This window comes from Mauremys mutica, chromosome 20 (assembly GCF_020497125.1).
Source record: "Mauremys mutica isolate MM-2020 ecotype Southern chromosome 20, ASM2049712v1, whole genome shotgun sequence".
Taxonomy (NCBI): Eukaryota; Metazoa; Chordata; order Testudines; family Geoemydidae; genus Mauremys; species Mauremys mutica.
Genome location: NC_059091.1, coordinates 22,588,835 through 22,613,839, shown reverse-complemented (window position 1 = coordinate 22,613,839; position 25,005 = coordinate 22,588,835). Strand labels below are relative to the sequence as shown.

The following is a 25,005-nucleotide window of genomic DNA, read 5'->3' as shown; positions in this document are numbered from 1 at the left end:
ATCACTGCTGCCTGCCCCACCCCTGTGGGGAATGCAGGAACTGGGCAGACACCCTCACACACTCCCTACCCTCTGCCGCCTGCTGGCATCTCAGCAATCCCAGGGCTGGTTGGTAGCGCGAGGGGGAGGAGTGGGGCTGGGGGACAGGATCCTGAGGAAACGGGGGTGGGGAGGTTTGACCTTCTCCCTTTCCAGAGCTGGGGATAGAACCCAGGAGTCCTGGCTCCCAGCCCCCCTGCTCTAACCACTAGCACTGCCCCCCCTTTCCAGCCAAGGGGGTTGATTGGGGTAATTAACAAGGGCGGGAAGGAATGGCCTTACCGTGATGTGGGTCAGCCAGGTAAAGGGGGATCACTAGCCCCTCCCCAAACGAGGCTTCATCTGCCCTTGTCCGTCTGTCCTGGGGTGCAGATCGATCCTGCCAGTAGCCGAGTCCCGTGCCGTAAGGGTGTGTCAGTGTGGGAGGGATGGTGCAGCTGCCCAGGCCTGTGTGCCAGACAGCCCCCCCCGCCCCCCCAACACTCATGATCCCACCCGTCATGCATTCTCTGCAGCAAATGGCCTCCCAGCTATCGGTGCCAGGAAACATTTGGGTAGAGGGGGAATCCATGGGCGAGGCTGGGAGAGGGGCCTTGGCTGGCAGTGACTGGCCACTTCCTGCCCCCCACTCTGCCAGCATCGGCTCCCCTCCCCCCCGCAGCTATCCCTGGCTGTGGGATGGGAGTGGGGTCTAGTGGTTAGAGCAGGAGGCTCAGGGCCCTGACCTGGCTCCCTGCTTGAGGCCTGGGTGTGCACAGAGTGGGGGCAGGAGGGGAGGTTGGGACCCTGGGGCTGGATCTGCTGGATCCAACCCGACCCGCCTTTCCCTACGCTTTGCAGACAATAACACAGGCACTAGCCCCCACTCCCCTCCCAGAGCTGGGAACAGAACCCAGGAGTCCTGGCTCCCAGCCCCCCCCCGATCTAACCACTAGGCCCACTCCCCTCCCAGAGCTGGGAACAGAACCCAGGAGTCCTGGCTCCCAGCCCCCCCCCCCGATCTAACCACTAGGCCCACTCCCCTCCCAGAGCTGGGAACAGAACCCAGGAGTCCTGGCTCCCAGCCCCCCCCCGATCTAACCACTAGGCCCACTCCCCTCCCAGTGCTGGGAACAGAACCCAGGAGTCCTGGCTCCCAGCCCCCCCCCCGATCTAACCACTAGGCCCACTTCCCTCCCAGAGCTGGGAATGAACCCAGGAGTCCTGGCTCCCAGCCCCCTGCTCTAACCACTAGATCCCTCTAAAACTCCTCCGTTGTTGACTCATTGTCACTGGGTTTGGCTCCTTCAGCTGATCGTGGGGCAGGGGGAGTGTCAGACAGGAGCTGGAGCCGGGCAGCCTGTGCCCTGAGATCCCAGCCATGCTGGGCATCTCCTGGGGCTGCCACGGCTAGTGCCCCTTGGAACTGTGAGCGACCGACCCAGCTGTTTGTCAGAGCGCCGGGGGGAGCAGTGAGAGAGCAGGACACTGCTAACAGATCTGCCTCAGTCCCTGCCTCACAACTGGGAGTCCCTTGCATGAAACAAGTCTGCTGGGTCTCAGCCCACTGGTTACCCCAAAATAGAACCCAGGAGTCCTGACTCCTAGCCCCGCCCCCAACTCTAGATGCCATCTGCTTAATGGACATTAACCAGGGCCCATGGAGGCTGAGGGCTGAATGGACCATGGAGATCTAACCCCCTGCTTCCCCCACTGCCCTCCCCCAGGCAGGGCTCAGATAAATTGAGGGGGGGGGCCTGTGTGCTGTGGTTAAAATTGGCTTAAAACCAACATTGATCCAGCTGATTTTGTTTAAAGGGCTGGTTTCTGAGCTGGGGGGGCAGGGCCGGGGGCTGGAATTGAGGGGCATCAGCCCAGCTGTGGGGGGCAGCCTGGACTCCCATAGGCTGTGGGGGGGAGAGTTGGGGGGAGGCCAGAGCTGGGATTGCAGGGGGGCTGCAGGCTGGCATTGAGGGCCTCTGGCAGAGCAGGGCGAGGGGACAGGGCTGTTGTCGTCCTGTCACTTTTTACATGAGTGGAAGGTCAGCGAACACCGAGCTGCCTGGTCCTTGGTCTGTCCCTGCCCGGCCCACGGGACCCGCCTGCTGCGCCGGGCCGGGCGCTCCGAGCGCATCACCAGCTGGAGCAGCAGCTGGCGCCTGCCGTGCCCTGCGCCTCGCTCCGAGGGGGCATTCCAGGGAACAGAACCTCCGGGCAAGCAGGTGCCTCCCCTCTGGGGTGGTGCGGCTGCGGGAGGCATTCTGTGTGGGAGAAGCTTGAAGTGTATTTATTTTAGAAAGGACGTGTTAATGAGAAAACCCTGAGCTTCGGGGCAGCCACGCCAGTGAACCCAGGAGTCCAGCCGCCTCCTGCGCTGCTCCAACCACTAGACCCCACTTCCCTTCCAGAGCCAGGACTAGAACCCGCCAGTTCTGCACCTGCTCCAGCGGCTGGGGGGTTCTCCTTAGCGTGCCCCCCAGCGGGATGTCTGCAGGCAGCCTGGGCACAAGGGCGGCTGGGGGGGGGGGTGCAGGCAGCCTGGGGCAGGAACGGAGAAGCCAATACTTGCCTATGAATGGTGCCCGGGCTGCTCCCTCCAGAGCCTTCTTGTTCCATCCTGTCCCAGTGATATCACTTAGCACTAGGGTGCTCCAGGGCCAAACAGGACACAGGGGGTGAGGCTGTGGGGCACCGGCAGAGCTGTGAGCCCAAGCGTGGGCTAGCAGGGGGCTGCGGGTCGGGACTGAGGGGCATCAGCAGAGCTGGGGGGATGGGCACCACTGGAGGGCTGGGGCTCAGGATTCCCACACACCCCCAGGTTTGGTAACTCAGCTGCTCCAGCCTGGCTGATGGCTCTGACACTGCAACCGCTGCCCATTCACAGGCAGCAACGAGACTATGGCAGAGATTCTGCTGTCTGCCCTGGCAAGGCTGGTTTCTGTTGTGAGGTATCTTACTCTAGCACCTAGACATCCCACTGGAGGGTGGGGCCCCCTCGTGCCAGGCACTGAGCAGACACCGAGAGGCAGGCCCTGCCCTGAAGAGCTCTGTTTAAATAGACAAAGGATGGGTGGGGAAACTGAGGCATGGAACAGGGATGGGACGTGCCTAAGGTCACACGACAGCTCAGTGACAGAGCTGGGAACAGAACCCAGGAGTCCTGATACCCAGGCCAATTGTCTGCCCACTAGATCATGCTGCTCTGTGACCAAGCGAGCTCTGGTCAAACATCTGGGCACAGAGGGGCCAGCTGCAGGGCTGAGCGGGCATTTCCGGCATCCAGTTTTAGCACTTGGGGGAGGGAGGACCCAGCTCTGGGCTTGAGACTGGCCGTCGAGGTTGCCATTGGTCCTGCTTGTCTGAGAGCTGGAGCATCCCAGCTGGCCCCAGCGTTAACGGCGAAAGTTCGCAGCTGACACACACATTGTGGGAGGGATAAATAAGAGCCCAGGTCAGTGATGCAGCGTGGGCTGCACGCAAACAAGGCCTTTTCATACGGCCAAGTCTAGGTGTATCTGTCTAGGAACAAATCTGATGCAAACCAGAGATACTTAAACAGGGGCATCTCGAGTAGGAGCAGGGAGGTGCTGTTACCTCTGGATCTGGCACTGGTGTGGCTGCTGCTGGGATCCCGTGTTCGGTTCGGGTGCCCGCAATGCAAGGAGGATGTTGCTAAATTGGAGCGGGGGCGGAGTAGAGATTAGAAATGCCCGATAGTGAGAGACTCAAGGAGCTCCATCGATTCAGTGTAACAAAGACAAAGCTAAGGGGTGACTTGGTCCCAGCCTGTCTGTGCCTTCGTAAGGAACACAGATTTAGCAAGGGGCTCGCCAGTCTAGCAGAGAGGTCCCACACAAGCCAGCAGCTGGGAGCTGAAGCAGACAAATTCAGTCTGGAAATGCACCGTAAACTTTTACCACTGAGTAATTAACCACTGGAACTATTTGCCGAGGGTCGTGGTGGATTCTCCAGCACTGGTGATTTTTAAATCAAGACAGGATGTGTTTCTAAAAGCTCTGCTCTAGGAATTATTTTGGGGCCATTCTCTGGCCTGTGTTAGCCAGGAGGACAGGCTAGAGGGTCACAACGGTCCCTTCTGGACAGGTGGGCACCCGCTGTAAGTCAGGCGAGTGGAACGTGCTGCCTTGCCGAGCGTAGAGGGGTCCCCCCAAGCCGGCCCAGCTCACGGCCTGAGCAGACACTAACTGAACTGTTGTGTCGGACCTAAAGCGATCCCACAGAATGGAAGGCACTGGGAAAAGGGGGAATATTAAAGATGGCGGGATTCCCCCTAAATCCAGGAGCTTGTGGGTAAAGGGGGGAGATCACACAGTGTCACAGACCCCTTAGCCCATTCCCCCGAGTCAGCAAACCCAGAGGCCCTGGGGGAGGAAGCGAAGAGGGAATGAAATGGTCCTGGCCCCGGATTCCAGGTGCTGAGGGCTTAGGTAGGGGGCACCAAGGTTTGGGGGTCTGTGCCATATGGCTAGGGGGCCCAGATTTTGGCTGGCCGGCCCCATGTCCCATTCCCTGCCCCCTGAGCCAGCCTCGGCCCTGGGGGCAGATTGGAACTGGTGCCCCCAGAGGAGAAAGGCCCCGTCTCCCATTCCCTGACTCTGAGCCGGCCAGCCCTCAAGACCCGCTTTGTTTCTTTTACTGCACGTTGGGGCCCAGGTTCGCATAGCGCAGCCGTGAGGGGCCTGGTGTTCCCCAGATGCTGTGCTGGCTCTGGGGGGATCTGGGGGTAGCTATTCCAGCAGGGAGTGGGTGTGCTAGGGCAGGTGAGCAGGGCCGGCTCCAGGGGTTTTGCCGCCCCAAGCAGCCAAAAAAAAAGCCGCGATTGCGATTGCGATCTGCGGCAATTCAGCGGGAGGTCCTTCGCTCCGAGCGGGAGTGAGGGACCCTCCGCCGAATTGCCGCACCTGCCGCCCCTCTCCGGAGTGGCTGCCCCAAGCACCTGCTTGCTAAGCTGATGCCTGGAGCCGGCCCTGCAGGTGAGAAGAGGCCCTGTCACCTGAATCAGGCTGACAGCCAGGCTGGCTGGTGGGTCTGGTGCTGCGGATCCTTCCTCAAGGCTGATGCCAGCGAAGGCCTGTTTGTCCTGGCTGCGGTAACTCCTCTGTTCTCCTCATCTTACCCTGCCTGCCTTCCAGGCAGCTTAACCAGCCTTGTCCCATGGCTCCTCTAGGTACCACCCTCGTCCCCGATTCACCCAGGGGTGAGCTGAGGGCGGATGGGAAGGACCCAGGAGTCCTGGCCAGCTCTGAGCTAATCGCGGAAGCCTGTCTAGGCAGCGAGTGTTCCTGGTCCCCAGCCCTGTCCGCCCACACGGTTCCCCTGCCCCCAAGACTGGTCCTTTGTTAAGGGAGCCAGGCCCTGTGCAGGGCAAAGGTTAAAGGGCAAAGCCGGGGCCGTGGGCCGAGCAGACCCATGACCCACCCCAGAGAGTGAGGCACAGGGGCTGGGCCAGCCGCGGATCTCACTGCTAGCCCTGGAGGGGGAGTCCCAGGCACCCAGAACCAAGGGCACTTGACCAGTCTGCTGCTGTAACCCCTAGCCCCCATTCCCCTCCCAGAGCTCAGAATAGAACCCAGGCGTCCTGGCTCACAGCCCCCCCTTCACTCTAACCACTAGCCCCCACTCCCCTCCCAGAGCTCAGAATAGAACCCAGGAGTCCTGGCTCGCAGCCCCCCCTTCACTCTAACCACTAGCCCCCACTCTCCTCCCTGAGCTGGGGTGGAACCCAGGCATCCTGGCTCACAGCCCCCCTGCTCTAACCACTAGCCCCCACTCCCCTCCCAGAGCTCAGAATAGAACCCAGGAGTCCTGGCTCGCAGCCCCCCTGCTCTAACCACTAGCCCCCACTCCCCTCCCAGAGCTCAGAATAGAACCCAGGCATCCTGGCTCGCAGCCCCCCCTTCACTCTAACCACTAGCCCCCACTCCCCTCCCAGAGCTCAGAATAGAACCCAGGAGTCCTGGCTCGCAGCCCCCCCCTTCACTCTAACCACTAGCCCCCACTCCCCTCCCTGAGCTGGGGTGGAACCCAGGCATCCTGGCTCACAGCCCCCCTGCTCTAACCACTAGCCCCCACTCCCCTCCCAGAGCTCAGAATAGAACCCAGGCGTCCTGGCTCGCAGCCCCCCTTCACTCTAACCAGTAGATCCCACTCCCCTCCCTGAGCTGGGGTAGAACCCAGGCGTCCTGGCTGTCCTTCCCTGAGCACGGTACCTCTCATCTCTGCATTGACCTGAGCTCTGGGTCCTAGCACATTGAGGGCTCTGGGGATCATGCCTAAAGCCGTGGCATGGGCCTGGATGACACTGCCCATGGTGCCCCCTGTTTGGGGGCAGGCACACTGGTGGGTGTAATAGAACATGCTATTCCCCCCCCCACAGCCCCAGGGGACTGTACCCACCGGGCTCCTCTCGCCTGGTATCCACCCTTCCGGGGCTGGCAGGTGGGGCAGGGTCCCTCCAGCCCCTCTTGGGAGAGGGTTGAAAAGCAGGCCCCTTTGGGGAGGCCTGGAGGATGGGGCAGCCCCATCTCCTCCCTCCTCCCACTACCAGGCCGGGAAGCGTGCGCCACACTGCACTGGGGGTGAGGCTGCCAAGGCAAGTTCTTTGGTTGGGGAAGGAGCTAAGAGAGAGGGGGAGGGGAGCAGGCCCAAGGCGTGTGCCAGGCACTGGTGCTGAGTGGGGCAGTGTGGGGGGGGGGGTGTCTGCACTGCCCAGAGAGAGCGAGCGGGGAGAGAGAGACCAGGTGGCTCTGGCGCTGCCCACTCAACATGCTGCTGCCCTGGCTAAGTCGCTCAGCTCTGCACTAGGCAGAGAGAGGAGACAGCAGGGACTAGTAGTTAGAGCAGGATACTGGGAGGCAGGGCTGCTGGTTCTTGTACTGGCTAGTGGGGTCTAGTGCTCAGAGCCGGGGGGGGGGCTGGGTGTCAGAACCCTGGGCAAGTTTATTTTGTGTCTCGGTGCCTCAGTTTCCCCATTGATGAAGGAGAGGGAGTGACACGTGCTCACCTTTGCGGAGTGATTTCTGACATTGCCATGTTGACAAGAGTGAAATGTAGTGATCCAGGTATTGCTGCCATTGACCTTAGACTGGCGGCGGGGGGGATAATATCTGGGGGGAGAATGTATGGACACACTCCGAAGAAATCTGCTCTAGGGAGAGAGGTTGGTCCTAGGATCCGAGAGAGACCAGGCGGGCGAGGGAAACCTTTTACTGCCCCAACTTCTGGTGAGGAAAGAAACCAGCTTTCCAGCTACACAGACAGAGCTCGTCTTCAGCTCTCATGTGCTAGATGCACAGATCTCGCCGTCTGTGTGGATCTGGTTTAGAAATAGAACATTTTATAAACTCCCTCAGAGCGAGAGAAGATATTGATTTGTGACATTAACTAGAAAGAAACCCTTGCCTGCTACATACTAAGATGCGAATTTCTATACACGCACAGGGCTATTTCTCAGGGAACTTTTTCTAATCCGGTCAAAATAATCAACATTTTCTTTCCCTTTGAGTTTTTTAAAGGACTCAGCGGATAGTTTGATGCGGTTTTGGCCTGTTTTACATGTCCAGACCTCACAAAACGCCCTTCTGTCTTAGCGCATAGATCTATAACTCGGTACATTGTTTCTCCTCATTGTCTAATAAATCAGATTCATTTGCTGCTTCTTATTTCGATTTTTTTTCATGTAAAATGCTACAAAAATGTTGGCAAGCTGGGAATAAAAATTCCTCCGAGGGGAGAATGTAAACACTTCGATCCACTTGGAGAAAATATACCCGTTATGTCAGCCAGAAACATATAGGTTCAAATGTAGCAGTGTAAGCGCAAACCCCTCTTTGATCATTGTAAAATCCAATTGTTCTCTTCTAGAGAAAAATCGAAGCTAGTTTCCTCTCCTTTTCTCTGACATGTTTACGATGCAAACTGCAATTTTTGTTTTGAGAAATTGTCTGTCAAAATATTATCCAAATCCACTGCTCAAAATCCAATCCAATTTGTAGCTTGATGCAGAAATGTTTCCAAATAAATAAAACGATTGCCATCCAAATCTCTCCTTTTGTTTAGTTTGTAGATTATAGATTTGTTTTTTAAAAAATCGCACCCTATAGGGGAAAAATGCAATTTCGTTTCTAAAATCAACCAAAATGTCAAGATCTAATTCAGGTCATGAAATATAATACCTGCATTATTAGTAAATCTCCTTCAGATATAACGTGCAACATTCGCCCCTTCTTTAGGGCTGAAAGACATTTTTTCTAGATGCACGGAGAAATCTCTGAATCAGCAAATGAAGAAAATGAATCTCTCTCTCTCCGTTATTTAGAAACAAGTTGATTTTAGTGGTGCGGAAAAAAAACAGGAAAATCTGAAGTGTGAAAAGATCTACCAAAGCTTTCCTAGGCAGGAAAAAAATGCAATGACTTGTATTTGAATGGCTGAGATTCGTTAGCTTCTCGGTTTCAAACTTGTTAGGAGGATCAATTTATGGTTTTCCATCTATTAAACCAAACTGATTTCTTTCTGTTGAGGCATTTTCAGTAAAACTGAAGATCCATCACGTACATGACACGCGTCAGTTTCAGGTCTTTTTAGTTTGTAATCTTTAGAAAAACAGCTAACGCCTCCCCCGCAGAATGAAGTTGATTGTGTATTGGTTTGTGCTGATACTAAAGGAATCAGTCTACGAGGACTAGGGGCAGCTTTTCCCCCATCTCGTGGGGTTTTGTTATGCTGCTGACTTTTGTTTATTGGGTTTGATTGCAAACACCAACAAACACTTCTTAGTTATATACCACGTTTAAGATTAAAACCACAGCGCTCCAGGATTACAGTGCTGGTTCGAGCTGGATTTGCAATCTGCGCTTCCGCAGCTGTTAATTTTCGAAGTTCTCCAACGCCCGCAATTGTGCGGGTCAAACACTTTTTAGCTAAAGGGGAGTGAAACTTCCATGTGACTTTAGTGCAACTCGAACAGCTCGAGCATCGGAGCTCCGAGGTACAAACATCCCCCGCGGCGTTTAGCTTCACCGCAGGCAGACGGGGATCGCCACGAGTTGCGAGCAGTTTCATCTTTAAAAATCAGATTTCCGTAGGAAGATGTAGGGTTTGCAAGCGACAGACCCCGCAGAGATCCCGAGCTAGGAAGGCGTTTCCCTGACGCAAACTTCCAAAATAGCTCGCTCTGTCCCGTCCCGGGAGTAACCTCTTTCGATTCTCTCGCTTCAGCTTTGCGCCTATTCAGGAAAAACCAGGCAAACCGATTTTCAGACCAAAGGAGCGCGAGGTTTGGAGGGACAGTTTTCAGGGTTTTGAATTCGTCTTTTCGCGCCCCTTCAAAGCTGCCCACGCCCCAAAACTGTGGAAAGAGGCTAAACCCATTTCTAGTCATTTACCCCCCCCCCCCCCTAAAAATAGGGAACATCGAGTTTGTGGAGGGGGGTGGAGTTTGGAAGGGGTGGACACGTGAACAATATATTGTCAAATTTTGCAAAAGTGTTTTTCTCATCAGAAAAATCTACAAAAAGAACTACTTTGTATTTTTCCAACCGATCAAAGAAACACACAGATCTGCAGGCTTGCATGTGATTATGTGCAAATCAGCTCATGCCTAGATGCTTATGCAGCGCTGCTTTGCAAATTTCAGCTCAAGACTGTTTCCTATCAACAATAGAATCTGCTTCCTTTATCTGGGAGCTGTTTAAAAATATTTTGGGAGCAGCAAAGCAGAGCCTTATTTGCAATAATTAGTATTATTAAGGCTGACACCAAACTACTACCAAGCTGCCTACTTAACTTGGGAAAGTTAGAATGTCAAGATGGATTAGGATCTTCATGGCAATTTAATTAGAAACTCAAACAAATTGGGGAAAATGCAAACAGCCATTTGTAAACTGCTTCTGAGGATAAACACAGGATGTATCAGAACAAGGGAAAGGTTTGTTTTAAATAAAGGTTATTATCCCGCTGGGTGACATGTAATAAAATGCCTTTAAACAGCAGATTCAACCTGTTATTATATAGTGGAGCAATTCTTCCCCTCTGACTGCTGCAGGCCCCAGTCACGGGAAAGACCCGCCGGGGTATTTGCAGCGTTGCGTTGGCCCAAAGAACGCAGTCTGAGGTTGCAGTAAATGAAGGTGAAATCTGCATGGTCGCTGCATGTTTCAGTGCATCAGCCGCTCTCCTGGGGCGACCAGGCCACTTTGGCAGTTAGCCCGAAGCTGGTGACACCTCTGATCTTGAGACAACTTCCCAGGGGAGAGGTTTTACCAAAAGGTTAAATTACTCCCCCCCACCGAGTGGTTTTTAAAAAATCCACCGCTTCCCAGAACTGTTTCCTCGTGTGTGTTTTTAAAGTGCTCCTTGCAAAGTGAATGGTTTCCAGTCAAGTCTGTTCACCCTTCGGACATAATGCTCCCCCCTCTGCCCCTCCCCCCCAAATATGTCTAGCTGCGGGGATCTTCTACGAGACGGGCCCCCACCCCAATGCAGCCGCGATAGTTGCTTTTGCTCTGAGTGGAGCCGAGTTTTCCCAGCCTCCTTCCCAAAGAAGCTACAAGTCTCTTCTGCCATTTTGCAGAAGTCATGCGACCCCCGGGGTGGGCGCCCGATTTGGTAGCTCTGTGAGCAAGTCCGATTTTGTATCCCGGGGGGAGTTTTTATAGCAGGTGTCCCCCCCCCCCCGAAGAGCTTTGGTCAATACCCTGTCACTGGCAGAGAGACGCCTTCACACCAGGCAGCCCTGGAGCGAGACGTGCGCGTTTTGTGAGGCAGGCAGCAGATAGGCTGGGTGCAGCCTGCCAGGTACCCAGAGACGGGAGAAACGCGGCTGCTGTTTAACGGATAAACCAGCGTCTCCTTTCCCTGCTGCTGCAGGAGAAAACTTCACACGTGCCCCCCCCCCCCCCCCCCCCGGGTGACTAACGGCCCCGGGTGGCGCTCCCGGGCGGCGGGCAGGTGACTAGCCGGGCTAGCCAGGGACAGGGGCTTTCTCACCACCGGTGGGAGCAACCCCCCCCCCCCGGCCGCTGACTAGCTCCCCGCTGGTGCCGCGTGGGTGTGGGTGGCGTGGGGGGGCTGCAGCTCTGCGCGCGTGGCCGGGTTTCTGCCCCGGCACGTTGCAACTAGGAACTGGGGCTGTTCTCCCCGCGCCTCTGAACACACGTGGGGGCCGGGTTAGGTGGGGGGGGTCTCAGGACTTCGCACAGGGGGCTCGGGCCAGCGAGCTCCGCTGGGTGCGTGGGGAGCTGGTGCCCCGGTTTTCCGGCGGGGAAAGACCGGAGCGAGTGGCCCGGGGGGGGGGTTAGTAAGAAATCAGCCGCCCCCATCCAGCGGGACTGAATGGGGGGGGGGTGACTCTCTCTAGACACGTTGGAAAGATTTGCCTCTGACCCCCCCCCGCAGGAAATAAAATGACCCCCCCGCATCCCGGCGCTCAGGGCGCGATCCCCCCCCATTGATTGCAATAGTGCGAGATCGGGGACGGGGGGGCACAGTGCGGAGCCCCCCCCCCCGGCCCCTTTTCCGTCTCTCTCCTCTGCTGCCTGCCCCCCTCGCGCTCCCCCTCCCCCTCCCCCACCTCTCCTGGGGCTACCCCCCCCCCCAGTGCCCGGCTCTTACTTCACTCACGGCCGCAGCTCGGGCTCCGGCTCGCCCCAAAGCAGGGTGCTGGGCCAGCGCTGGCCTCCCCCCCAGGGCCCCCCAGCCGCTCGAGAGACCCCAATAAAGCGCCCCAAACCGGGGGGGAACAGCCACCAGCAACCCCCCCCCCCAGCTCTGCCAGCTCGGCAGCAAACTTCCTGCAGAGCTTCACTTGCCCAGACCCCCCCCCCCCCGGTCCCTCTCCTCCCTCCCCCGCCGCTGCACCGCTCGAGCTGGAAGGGTTGCAAAACCGGGCGGCACAGAAGGTGGCATTTCTCCAGGCTGTGCAGGCCAATCTCCTTCCAACTTGGGCGAGACGTTAGAGTAAAAAAGGATCCAGCCGGGGAGGAAGGAGCGAGAGCCCGAGACGCGCCGGTCGCGATTTTCTTCCCAGCGCCAGGCGAACCCCCCTCCCCCCAATTTGTTTTTCCTCTGTTTTTTTTTCCCTTCCCTCCTTCCCGGGCCGATCGGGAACCGCGCGAGGCTCGCTCGCTCCTCTCGCCTTGGCCGGGGCGTCGCTCTTTTTCCGTCTCCTGCTTCCGCTGCAAGAAGTCGAAGGGTTTGTGGAAACTCGAGAGCAGTTTTTTCCCCCTGTCTGGCTGGTTTGGGGGCTTTTTTTTTTGCTTTGTTTTGTTTTGTTTTGTTTTTTAGAGAGAGGGGGAAATGGGTTTCTGATGTTTGGCCAGTTTCCCTGCACCATAATGGTACGTGCCATGAGAATCAATAATTTCCTCTTATTAATACTTTCCCTTCCAAAGCAGCAAACAAGAGCGCTTTGTATTCTGCACATCGAACCTCTGCCGGGGCATTTCGCTGCTGCGTGTACTTTACAAACTCCGGGGAGGGAAGGGAGGAGGGGGGGGGGTTAGAGATGGTGTCTTGACGGTGAGTGTGATTTACAAAACCGGGATGGGGGTGACGGGCACAGGCAGACCCTTGCACAAGGGACAGGGGGTTGGGAGGAGAAACCAGCGAGAGAGAAATGGCCAACCTACTGTCAAGGGTTTTGCTTTGCAGCTTTGGGGGTTTCCAGCTCCTGGCTTTAAAAATGCAACCAGTCGAGTCCCCTTGTCCCCTTAAGATGAATTTGCTTTAAAAAAAAATGTCACCACACAAGAACTATTCTGAAACAACATCAAAATAGCCCCCCCCTTTAAAAAAACAACCACCCCCAATGGTCAGGTCAAATCTGGGTAGGTGTTTCGATAGACAGAATAATGTAATATGGTAACAGTAAATGTCTTACTTGTCTTGAATGAGTCCGTGTGGCTGGCGGATGAGAGTGTGGAAAGATCATATATGAGATTACAGGACATTGTGTGTGTGTGTCACAGGAACGTTCGGCTGTTGCTTGTGCTTCATAACAAACAAAAGTGCTAATATGTTTCCAAGCCGCTTTCTAAAGGGCAGCTTGACACCCCCAAAGCACAACGCTGTGGGGTGAAGAGATCAAATGCTTGTAGAGGCTACGCAGAGAAGAGGATAATTGGCTTAAAAGAGAATTGTACTAAATTGACCCTCCCCTGTCCTGACTTGGGAGTCAACAGGACACCGCTGATTTTCTAGGGCATTGGTGAGTGTATGTATGTGGTGTATTTTCTTCAGCGGGCGTCGTGCTGGAGTGAGTCTGATTTTTCAGCAAGTGGGAGCCCTTTTGGGGGATGGATAAACGCAGTGGCCTGGTCAGTTGAAATAAGACAGAGGTTGTATTTAAAGCCTGTACTGAAGAGTTATCAAGTAATAGCCCCCCCTTCTTTTGAATGAGAAAACCTCTAATTGAACAGTATTTGCAGCTCTAGGGAAAGGGTTTGAATTTCATTTTTAGCACTATTTAAAAAAATAAATTTTCCTTTTTTGGGTGTGCTAAGGCCACCCGCACCCTTGCGAAAATAAAGAAACGAAGAGAACACAATTAAGCAATATTTTTATACAGGGGTGAGTGAGATAAAGTCCAGAGCACTTGGTAGGAAGCCAGGTTTTATTCCAATGTGCGGATTTGTGTTTTTATTTCTCCCCAATGAAATAAAAAGCAAATGAAATTTAGGGAGGGGGGACACACACAAAAAAAAAGGGAGGGGGGGGAAGAAAAACAACCACCCGCAATTTATTTACCTCTTGATTTGCTTTATTAGTATTTTGGGCTGGTGGAATGTGCACGATCAGCGAAGAGGGTCTGGCTGTGTGTGGATGGAAGAAAGTACCCGATTGCTATAGGAAAATCCACCCGAAAGAAAATCGGCTCACACACCTGAAAAGCAATGGCCAGAAATCCACGTTCCTTTTGCCAGGGGAATATTTTAGCCAGAACTGGAACAAAGCCTTTATTTATGGCAGTGACAGGGGCAGGACTTCTTATTTGTGAAGGGTCACTGCCACGTTGCCAGTTCCTTTTCTGAACTGTAGATTGCAAAAAAAGCCTTTTGCCCCAGGTGCTGTGGGCTTGGAGAGAGGTTACACCTCATAAGCGACTATGGGCCATTTTGGCGAAGGCAGCAGGAAAAGTCGCCTTGGTCTGTTTTATGGCAAACTAGTGCCGCAGCGGTACTTAAAAAAAAACCCCACAATCGGATTGCAACAGTTTTAATCCATGTCTTCCCGCTCATCGGTGCAACCCTGTTTTGTTTGTTTATTTGATTGCTAGGCAGTGAGGAGGGGAAGAAATTGATAATGGCTTTCCTGCCTGTCTTGCGGAGGAGAAAAAAAATGGGGTTGGGGGGGATTTGAAAATACCAACAGCTGAATTCAATCTTGGCTTTGCTGTGTTTAAAATAGTGAACTTCCTTCTCCGTTGAATTGAAGATTGAGCAGAGATATTGTCCGTACAGCTTGGCTGAGGAAGCAGAGTTTACTGCAGTGTATATATATTATGAGTTGGATTATTATATGTATTACAATCGCTCCAAAGGTGCCATCCGAGGTTGGTTCCCTTGGCTGTACAGATGGCCAGGGACAGTTTACAAGAGAAAATTCCTTCTTCCTGTAAGGATGTGTGCATGTGCTTAATGTGACGCGCTTGTCCTGAGCAGAGAGTTAATGCTCATGTGTTGGACAGGATCAGGGCCTAATGAACAAAACAGACAAAGCATGGTTCAGAAGAAGGGAAACTGAGGCCCAGAGAAATTCAGTGATTTGCCCAGGGTCACCCAGGAACTGTGAATTCAATCAGAAGGTCCTGTGTTCCAATGCCTTCTCCTGTAGTCTATAGATACAGATATATAAAGCAAACCAAAAGCTACCTCGTTTGAGACACTGAATTTTGGCATATTAATTTCATTTCATATGGCAGATAGAGAACAAATTTAAAATAAGCAAATACCAAGTAAGCAGATGCACCTCTTTTTCTTATATCTTGATAAACCTATGGATGAGATTTTGCAAAGCTGCTTTCTTTCGTAGCTACGTGAATTTTAGCTCATACTGGGAAAGGAGGCCGGGGTGGGGGGAATGCCTTGATGCAGCTGAAGGAAAACAGTTGCAGGTGTGTGAAATAATTCATATCCATTCAGATATCTCTCCTTTGGCAAACAATTTTTTTTTTAAATTTTTTTGGTGGTCCATCTTGCAATAAAGCCTAGCACATTGTCGGGGGAGGGGGAGCGCATGGAGAGGTGTGTGTTAATTTTAACATAATCCATTGATATTAACGAACAAACGCACAGAGCTCTCATAAACCCATTGCAAATTGCATCGGTGGAATAGGACTGGCGGTTTGGAAATCTTTGCTTAGAGGGAAGATCTGGCCTAGAGTGATCGTTGGCTAATTGGCAGGAAGCTGAGATGTTGGTCACAGTAACAAAGTTTCTGAAAAGTCATCAAGAAGAACATTTTCAAAAGTGCCTGAATGACTTAAGAGGCTAAATCCTACTGGCTTTCAGTGAGCTTTAGGCTATTGAGGGCCAGATTTTCAAAGGTATCCTGGTGCATAGAGAGACAGACGGGCAGCTACACAAGCTTGAAGTCAGTGGGAGTCTCGGTATTTGGGAGGGTCTGGGGCTAGTTGCTTATCTGCACTGGGAGGTGCCTAAATACATTTGGAATCTGGCCCTTCGCAACAAAAGTGACTTTGGGAGCCAAGAGCATTTAGGGTTCTAAGAGCAAGCAGAGCGCCCCAGCATGGCCGCGGTGACTTGGGCTTGCAGGGTTTGGGTTGAGGGGAGGATAAAAATGGCAGTGGAGACATTGTTTGGGCTCTGGGTCCCCGCAAGTGGGGAGGGTCTCAGAGCCGGGACTCCAGGCCAAGCCCAGCCGTCTACATGGCAATTTTTAGCCTTGTAGCCCGAGTCAATTGACCCGGGCTCTGAGATTCGGTGCCGCAGGTTTTGATTACAGTGTAGACGTACTCCTAGGTGCTTTTGAACATGTTACACCAAGTGGCTTGAGGCCCAGATGAAATCACAGGGTCAGATTCTCCTCTCTTCAGGCGGGGTGGTTAGGGTGACCAGATGTCCCAATTTTATAGGGACAGTCCCGATATTTGGGGCTTTTTCTTATGTAGGCACCTATTACTCCCCCACCCCCGTCCCGATTTTTCACACTTGCGGTCTGGTCTCCCTAGGGGTGGCCCCACAGCGGACAGTGGGGCTTGGTCGATAACCTGAGAGGGTGGGGTTTGGCCTTTGTTTTTTTTGGGAGGGGTTTGGCGGCTGTTGCTTTGTGGTGGCCTCTCTCCGTGCAGCTGTGGTCACAAGCTGCTGTAGCCAGAGGTGGATCGGGGCTCGAGGGCCTGGTTGCTGTTGAATGGCATGTTGCCGTTCCCCTTGGTTCTGATGAATCTTGTCTGGGTTAATCCTGTGACTGTGCGCTCGGCCCGCGTGTTACATTTTGCACCAGGCTCTTGGGGAGATAGGTGCAAACATGAGAGCACTGAGTCATGTCAAGTGAGAGAAGACCATTAGAAACCGGGGCCCAGATCCAACACGTTATTTAATGTCCCCTGAAAGCAATCAGAGGAAATCAGTAGAATTTAGGAGCCTAAATACCTTGGTGGATCTGGGTGTGGGCTGCTAGAAGTGAAACTCTGATTTTACAGCAATGACACCATCGCGGTTCACTAAGGCAGTAAACAACTATGCCTTGTTGGTCTATTAAACGCCCAATGCTGTACCTATTTCTGGTGTAAAAGCCTTTGCTGAGTCCCCTTTTCACGGTGCTGACGTTGCTCAGGGGAGTGAAGTTTGCAAGCTGAATTAACGAAAGGGGCCAATCCTGCAGTCCTCGCTCGGGCAAAGCTCCCGCCGACATACCTGACGCAAGCATCTCGGGCCAGTAACTAGCCTGCTGCTCGTAGTGTCCTGTCTCAAGTGCTAAGCAGAACTGGCTTATGGCAGCGCGGAATGCGGCAAAACTCAGTTTAGAGCAGAGTCTGGGCTGGGAGGAGCTGCCAAAATTGACTGCGGATTCAGGCCGCTTGTGTGTTCAGATCCCGGGGCCTGTGCTGCAGAGAGTTACCCAGTGAGATGTGAAATTAACCACGGCCTGCTCCCTCCTGGGTTCATACGGGGCATGATGGAGGGCTTGTTTGCTGGGGGTAGAGCTGATCCGTGCAGGGGGAAAGGCAGCTCTGCGTCACCGCTTGGTGCTCGGAAGCCAAGATTTCTTATTTTAAAACTGGAACATCTGAATTCAACCAACGCTATTAAAAATAAGCTGAATATTCCGTTCAGATCTGGAGGGAGGGAGAGGTTTCTTAGAGATGAGGTGGGGGGGGTGGAAGCAATTCCAAGGAGCCGAATCTAAACAGAGATGAGATTTTGCTCTCTGCAAAGTAACTTTTGCTGCCTCCCGAACTCTTGCCTGGCTCTACCTTAGAAGCATATGCAAGCCCGGTTTATTTTGACAGAAGTCTCTTTCTCTGAGCTGCCTGGATTCACACACACACAAAAAAGTGACACCCCCCCCCCCCGCCTTTCCCCTGTTGGCAAGTGTTAGTGTGAATCTGACTGGAGCAAAGTTCAAGAGGCTGCGTCAGTTGCAAAACAGTGTTGCCTCTAATGGAGGGCGGGGGGGGGGGGGTGGATTTTAAACAGATTTGGCGAAAAAGAATGTATATGTCTATAATCCAAAAAAAGCTTGAAAACACCTAGAAATGTGGGTATGTGGGAGTTGTAAAATTCCAAATACCCTGCAATTTTATGTATTTTTTTAGCAAAAAAAAAAAAAGGTGCCTTTTTAAAGGGGGGGAATAGGCACATTTGTATAACACAGCTCCAGCTCCTTAGATCGTGAAACATGTGTCAGACTAGGTGATCAGAACAGCCTTCAAATCCATGGCGGGCATGAATGTATCGAAGGTGAAAGATCTCAGAACTACATTTAAGCTACATTTGTAAAATCCATATTTAAGGACTGAAACAAAACCTGTCTGATTTTTTTCCCTCTCCCAGAGAAGCTGGATGCTCAGCAGCTCGCGCAGATTTCTGTGCTCAACCCTTCTGAGAAGCAGGTCCAGTTTGGGTCTTGAGCCTGGAAGTACTTACTCATGCATGCAAATTTACTCAAGCGAGAGCCCCTCCGGTGCAGAATATTGGCTGACTGGCTAATCATGCACAAGGGGGCTGAAAGCAGAGGAAGGGGGTCTGGGAGTAGGGCTCTTGCTTAGGAATTGTGAAAGGTGGGTTCAAATCCCTGCTCTGCTGTCAGCTTCCTGTGTGACCTTGGCAAGTTGCTTAACTGCTTTGTGCCTCGGTTCCCCCATCTGTAACATGGGGATAATAGTCCTGCCCCACCCTCCAGGGAGGCTGGAGGATAAATACATTGAAGAGTGTGATACACTTTGAGATCTACTGCTGAAAAGTCTCTCTAAGAGCCAGGACTTATTGTAGGGCGAACGAGGGATTGCAACCTGCAGCTGGGTTTGGGTTCTCTTGCTTTGAATGGTTTTTTAGCCTCAAAAATTCCAGAGGTGTGGCTCAAGTTGTTAAGCCCAGATGGGAAGATTTGTGCCCTCAGATCTGGGGACGGTTCAGTGTAGGGCCTCATGCTCCGCTCATTAGAAAGGCAGGAACCATTTGCAGAAGGTGGCTTTGGCACACCTTTCACACCCAGTCAGGGCCCAAGGGGATTTTAAAATCGAGGCCAGGGTGGGGGGAAATCTGTCTGTTGATGGAGAATGTTGGGATTTCGGATCTCAGCGTCTGGCAGTGAAGGCTTCCATTGTGAGCGCTCAGCTGTGATTTTCGGTGGCCCCTTCCCTTCTGCCTGTTGTGAAATTATTTGGCTCCTGGTCTCAGTTTTTAACACGACGGCCAAATGTTCGTGTTGCTGCTTCGTGGCTTTCGGTGCTCCCTGCGCGGACAGGGGAACAGGCCTGTGTGTGTATGTACTGCTTCAGCAAACTCCTAGCATTCCTTCCACATAAAGCGATCGCATTCGACTTCCTGCACCCCCCGGTCTTAGGCCTTTGATTAGCTTCTGTTCTGTTCTATTTCGTTTTTTATACCACGCTCATCGCCGTCACTTGTATGGGCCAGCATTAGAACGGCTAAGGCACCCTGCAACATCGGGGCTGCCATCCCACACCCCAGCCTCCTCATCAACAATTGGCCACGTTATTTCCCCTTTTCTGGCTGGCCTGACATTTTCTCGATCCGGTCCTGCTCTTGCGAGGGAAAAACTGCTGTGAGGGATGGGGACTTATCCTCTAACAATAAATTATCCCCAGGATTTCATTTGGAGAAGTCACATTTCGTTTTACTCCGGTAAATGGTGCAGAACACCTGCTTTTGTTTCTCCCTAGAGGTGGCTGCATTTCAGTAGTTGTTGAAGATCTATATAATTTGCGTCACTTTTGCCAAATTCTTCGATTCGGGGGGAGTGGGGAATCAGGAAAAAAGGAAAACATTTCCATTTTTCATCCTGCAACGGCTTTTCCTTTCAAAAGCGTCTTGAATTTTATTAAAAACACAATTCAAAATTGTTTTAAAGCGATTGAAATTGAAATGAACCATTTGGACGGTGTCGAAACAAAATGCTTTGTTTGACCTGAAATTAGGTTTTTTTCCCCCCATGTGTCTCGATTTGTTGAACATTTTAAAAAATGTTCATTTTCAGTCTGCCCCGAAACTCTTCCCCCCCTACCCCGACTTTGCCAATGAACCGGCAAATGTGTGGTCACCCTGCTCTGTTGTAAATGTCCGTCCTTACGAACCTCCTCACAGAGTGTCCAGAGACCCCCTGAACTAGGTGCTGAGGCCCTTCAATCTAGCAGACAAAGGCTTAGCCAGATGCAACGGCTGGAAGTTGAAGCGAGACACGGTCAGACTGGGAATGGGGGGCAGATTTTTAACAGAGAGAGGAATCAACTATTGCCGCAACTGGCTAGTTACGTGCTGGATTCTCCATCGCTTTAAATGGGGATAAGACGTCTTTCTAAATGACGAGCTCTAATTCGGCCAGGATTTATGGCCTTGCTACAGCAGTTGGTGTGTGGGATCCTGTGACCCGCGCAAGGCGGGTGTTGGGGACAGAGGATCAGAGAGAACTGTCCCTTCCGGCTGCAAACATCCATGAACTAGATACAATTTCTCTATGCTTGTGAGTGGGTTGGTTGGTTTTTTCTTTTTTTTTGTTAGCTACTCTTTAGAAGACAAAATTACAATATGTTACCCAAGTGAAAACTCATATTTAATTTTTTTTCTCCCATGTTACTAAGTAACATTTCTTAAGTGATTGAAACCAGAACTAAAAAAAACAAAACAAAACTAATTTAGTCATTCTCAGGAGACCTGGGCTGGGTTCATTCGATCCCTCTCCATCCAGCTCTTGGCGCTCTCATTATTGTAGTACGTGTCGTATAAGCGGCAGCGTGATCCAATGAGTGTTATAATGGGAGTCAAGAGAGCTGACTTCTGTTCCTGGCGCTGCCACTGGCCTGCTGGGTGCCTCAGTTTCCCCATCTGTAAAATGGGGGAGAAGGCTACTGCCTTTGTTTGTACAGCAGTGTGAGATCTGCTAATGAAAACCGCTGTAGAAAATCTAGGGGTGGTGATGGTTGTTGTTGTCATTTGATTCTTCTTCCCCATTTACCAGTGTAGCCGACTCTGGTGCTTTGATTGAAAAAAAATCTCTCACTTAAAATCCTTTGCTGGAAGCCCCATCTCCTGGCATCTTGGAATTTTGGTAGAATCTTGGCTTTCATTTACAAAAGTGAAATTAACATAAAATGAGAGAAATTTTTAAAAACTCGCCCACCATTTCTAGCCCTAGTGATTGTGGAGAAAATCTTGAAAACGTGACCCCAAAGGCTTCATAAAAACCAGAAGGCAAATTGTTATTCTTTTCAAACATTTCATGATTTTAAAACCCAGCTCCCAGTTTTTTAGGGCAGGGGCTGCCTCCAGATTTATGTGGTGTTTATTCTCCGTAGGGGGCAGCGTCTGGTCATTTTCACTCGCTTTCTGTCTCTAAATTGCTTTCGCTCTCTGACGCCAAAGAGTAAAATTGATCCCCAGCTCATGGTCTGTCCCCCAACTAACTCCCAATACAAGAACTGTTTTGAGGGCTTACGGAGCACCAGGGCCCTAGGTAACTCCCTGTAGATGGGTGAATTTCACCCCCAGTGAACGTTACAAGGAAGGGGGATGGGGGTGTTCAAAGGGGTCAAAGGACAGTTTTGATTAAGAAAAAAAAAGTCTTAGTGGGGTTTTTAATTTAAATTTTAAAAGTTAAGTTCATTTTGGGCCTATGCCATTTCTCAGTGCCCATTTAATAATCCTTATTGATATTAGATCAGGGCCTCCGTTGTGCCAGGCGAGCGCTGCACAGACACACAGTGAGAGACAGGCCCTGCCCCGGAGAGTTTTCTGTTACAATTGTTTACAATCAAGGCCTGATCCTGTGAAGGACGAACAAACTGCGTGGCTGGTAGGATCACTGACAAGACGAGAGAGAGGCAGCAGGCCAGAGAGATTGTGTGATCTTATGCATGAGGCACTGCGCTGGGTGTCAGAACACCAGGGTTCTGTGCCTACCTGTGCTGGCAACCTTGGGCTAACCAATTTGCGCCTCAGTTTCCCCTTACAGGTATTGAATGAGAGCTGGGTAGGGACTGTCTCTTACTCAGTGTCTTTGCAGCTGAGGGTCTAATCCTACTATAAGAAGAAGAAGCCAGGTGAGCGTATTAGCAGTTAGGAGGTGGAAAGCCGGGCAAAATTATTTGATCTAAACTTTTTTGGGGTGAAAAATACAGATTTGACGACCCCCCCCCAACATTTTGCTAATTTGTGTTGGTTTTGCGGCACTGTGTCCATTGGGGAAAAAAATTAAAACAAAAATCTCCCCCCCTCTAAATGTTTCAGATTTAAACAATTGTTTTGTTTCAAAATGGCCTCGTTTGATTTTTAATAGTTCAAAGAGGCTCAAAATCAAAGCGAGATGGTTAATTTTGAGTTGACCGAACCATTTTGTTTGACCCCAAATGAGTTTTTCTTCCACCCCAGATTTTTAGATTTTTTGGCAAATGTCATTTTCGGTTAAGTCCCAAATGAATTCCTCCCTCCAGATTTTCAGAACTCGAAGTGAACCAATAAATTCTTTTGTCGCCCAGCTCCACCTACGGGTAGGGTTTCTAGCTGTGCTAAATGCCTGTTTCCCCATGGGAAATAAGGAGATTAATCATGGGAGAAGAGACATTTTGCGCCTGTCCCAGGGTGCCTGCCCTCAGAGCCAGCGGCAGCAGCCCCTGAATTAGCATGGTGAGGATGTCAGACTGAGTGGGAGCCTTTGATGTCATTTATGATGAAGGCAGAGTGATTCTCTTGGGAATTTCAAGTCCGGGCAGTAAGACAGGTCTAGGGGCTAATTGGCACATGCAGGCTTCGAATGCACACGTACTTGGCTCCCTGGCCGGCAGTGGGTGTTGTAGCTGATCCCCACACCCAGGCTGTAAGATCTGGAGGGGAATGGGTCTAGTGTGGTAGAGTGGGGGTGGGGGAGGGCTAGGACTCCTGGGGTCTGCTTCCCGCTCCCTTGCTGCCGCGCTGTGTGACCTCAGAGTGCCGGACAAGTCCACCTGCTCCCGTTCTTCAACGTCCCCATGTCTAAAGAGGACAAGGGTGCTGAATGAGTGAGGAGGGGTTGATTGAACCCAGGGAAGAGCTTTTGAGCTGGGCAGAGGGAAGGTGTCTGCGAAGGGTAGGCTGTCTTCAGTGCAGACGGGATCCCCTGGGGGCAGTCGGACTCCTTGATTTATTGTGTTTGTTAGACCATGCTGATGGATTTATCCCGTGTATGTCAGTCCTGGGCAGGGCTGGTTGGGCAGAGACTGGTGAGAAGGTTGCCTCAGAGGAGCTCAGGTACTGCAGGTACCTGTGCTTGGCTCTCCATGTTTTGGCTGGAGTGAGCGATGAGTTATCGATCTCCAGCTTTGGCTAGTTGGGGACAGGCTGTGCCCATATACCCGTGTGAGGAAAGATGGGGTAGCGGTGAGGGTGCCACCGTGGGCATGAGACCACATTCAAATGTCACTACGTGCCTCAGTTTCCCCACCTGTAAAAGGGGGGAATTCCCAGGGAAGGGGTAGGTTCCCCATCTCCTGATGCCTTCCAGTCCAGCCTGGCTGCCTTTCTGGGAGACGCTTTAGTTACTGGGCTCAGGACAGGGGGACCTGGCTGACATCGACTGTTCTCTGTTGGTCAGGCCAGGCTAGTGGATCTACTGCTACCTGCTGGCCTTGGACTCCAGGAGAAGTGGGGAGAGCTGCCCTTCCTAGGCTGGCAGAGAGGGGTTCAAATTGTGGGGCTCTCCTTTGCGGTGTGACTAGAACCGGCCAGCTCAATCAAAATACCCCTTTCCCCCAATTCAGAGATTCTGCCCCCCTCCAGCAACACCCCCGCCACCCGCTGCAGTTTCACGTCTCGGCCGCCTGATGGGGTTCCCCCACTTCCCAGTCTGACATGCCCCAAGGGCTTCGGGCAGGACTGGGGCCCGGTACGGGTTTGTTCCTGACCACATGGCCGGGGGGTTCCCGCTCTGGAACACAATGTAAAAGATGGGGACTCTTAGTGAAAGTTATGCAGCTGGGGTTAGTTTTGGGGGGGTGGGGGGGAGAGCTGTGGGGTGAGGGTCTGATCCGTGGGGATTGCTTTGGCTTTCCCATACACAGTCCCCTGTTTGGCCAGGCCGCATCACAGCCCCCTCTGCTTCTCATTCCTCTCTGCACCCCAGCTCCCCCCACCCTGCACCCTCACAGCCCCCTGCTCCCCAACCCCCTCTCCCCCCAGCTGCACACGATCACTAGATCCCCCTCACACACACACACACACACACACACATTTCCGTACTCAACTGAGCCTGGAACAGTCTATTTTTCGAAAGCACAGTCGGCGCCGAGTCGAGCGATGTCCCTCCCCAATCCCCGGAGCTCCCCCGTTACCCTCTCGCTAGTAAAGATATTTTCTTATTAAGTGGGGGGGGGGAGGGAAAAAGTGGAGGGGCCTCCAATCTGTTCCATATGTTGGACAAGCCTCGTTTCAGATTTAATATTTTCCCGCTCCCAAAAACAATAAGGAGCCCGGGCCAAGTGCTATATTCTAAGAGGAAGTGTTGGCTCATGGCTAGAGTATGTGACATGCTTCGGGCACAGGGATTGTACATGTATGTGTAATAAATCCCATGTGCAGAGCACACAGCAGCTTTTCCTTCCCGCCACGGCTGGAATCCTGAGCGAGAAGGTGTTGTTCGAAATGCTCCCGTGCTCGCCAGAGCTGGCTGGGGAGGGAGATGGGGCCGGTAGATTTCAGATCCTTACCGGCGTGGTCGCGGCTGGAATTCTGCTAGCGGGATCCTGTACAACAAGAGCAGCTTTGCGACGTTTTTCATCCCAAACTTCCATTTCCTTCGAGAAACAGCCTGTGGTTGGCAAAGGAACCGTTTGAGACCCGCAGAAGAGCTCGAGGTAGCTCGAAAGCTCGTCTCTCTCCCCCGCAGAAGTGGGTCCAGTAAAATATATTACCTCCCTCACCTCCTCTCTCTGATTTCCTGGGCCAGCCCGGCTCCAGCACCCCTGCCTAGTTTCATTTTGGTCAATTTCTGAAGTTTTGATGGGGGGGGAGAGCCATTTCTGCCCCTTTGCTCCCCCCCCCAAAGTTTTCCATTTAAAAAGGCAGAGAAAAATCCAACAACCAGACCCCCAACAGTTTTGATTCCCTCCCCCCACTGGAAAATGTGGAATCTTTTCATGGAGTGGGGAGCGTCCTGATTTAAAAATCAGGAACCGTATGAAAATATTGGCCAGCCAGCTCCGTTAATGACTCATCATGAGCAAAATATTAGAGAGAGAAAAACTAACAATATTCGGTTATAACAAGGGGGGGGGGATTATTCACTCATTTGTCC

The 25,005-nt window shown here is 52.3% G+C and overlaps 1 protein-coding gene across 4 annotated transcripts in view; it reads left to right on the top strand.

The window, feature by feature from the left end:
- The window catches only part of NFIX (nuclear factor I X), a 227,001-nt gene that overhangs the window by 54,606 nt on the left and 147,390 nt on the right, over nt 1-25,005 (top strand). The window contains exon 1 of one of the 4 annotated variants that reach the window (XM_044994888.1): nt 12,028-12,377. The exons of 2 other annotated variants lie outside the window; for them this stretch is intronic. The gene's annotated coding sequence lies outside the window, so the exon portion shown is untranslated. Of the gene's footprint in view, nt 1-12,027; nt 12,378-13,138; nt 13,247-25,005 lie in introns of those variants that run through there. One more of the 4 variants, XM_044994890.1, reaches the window with a different exon arrangement.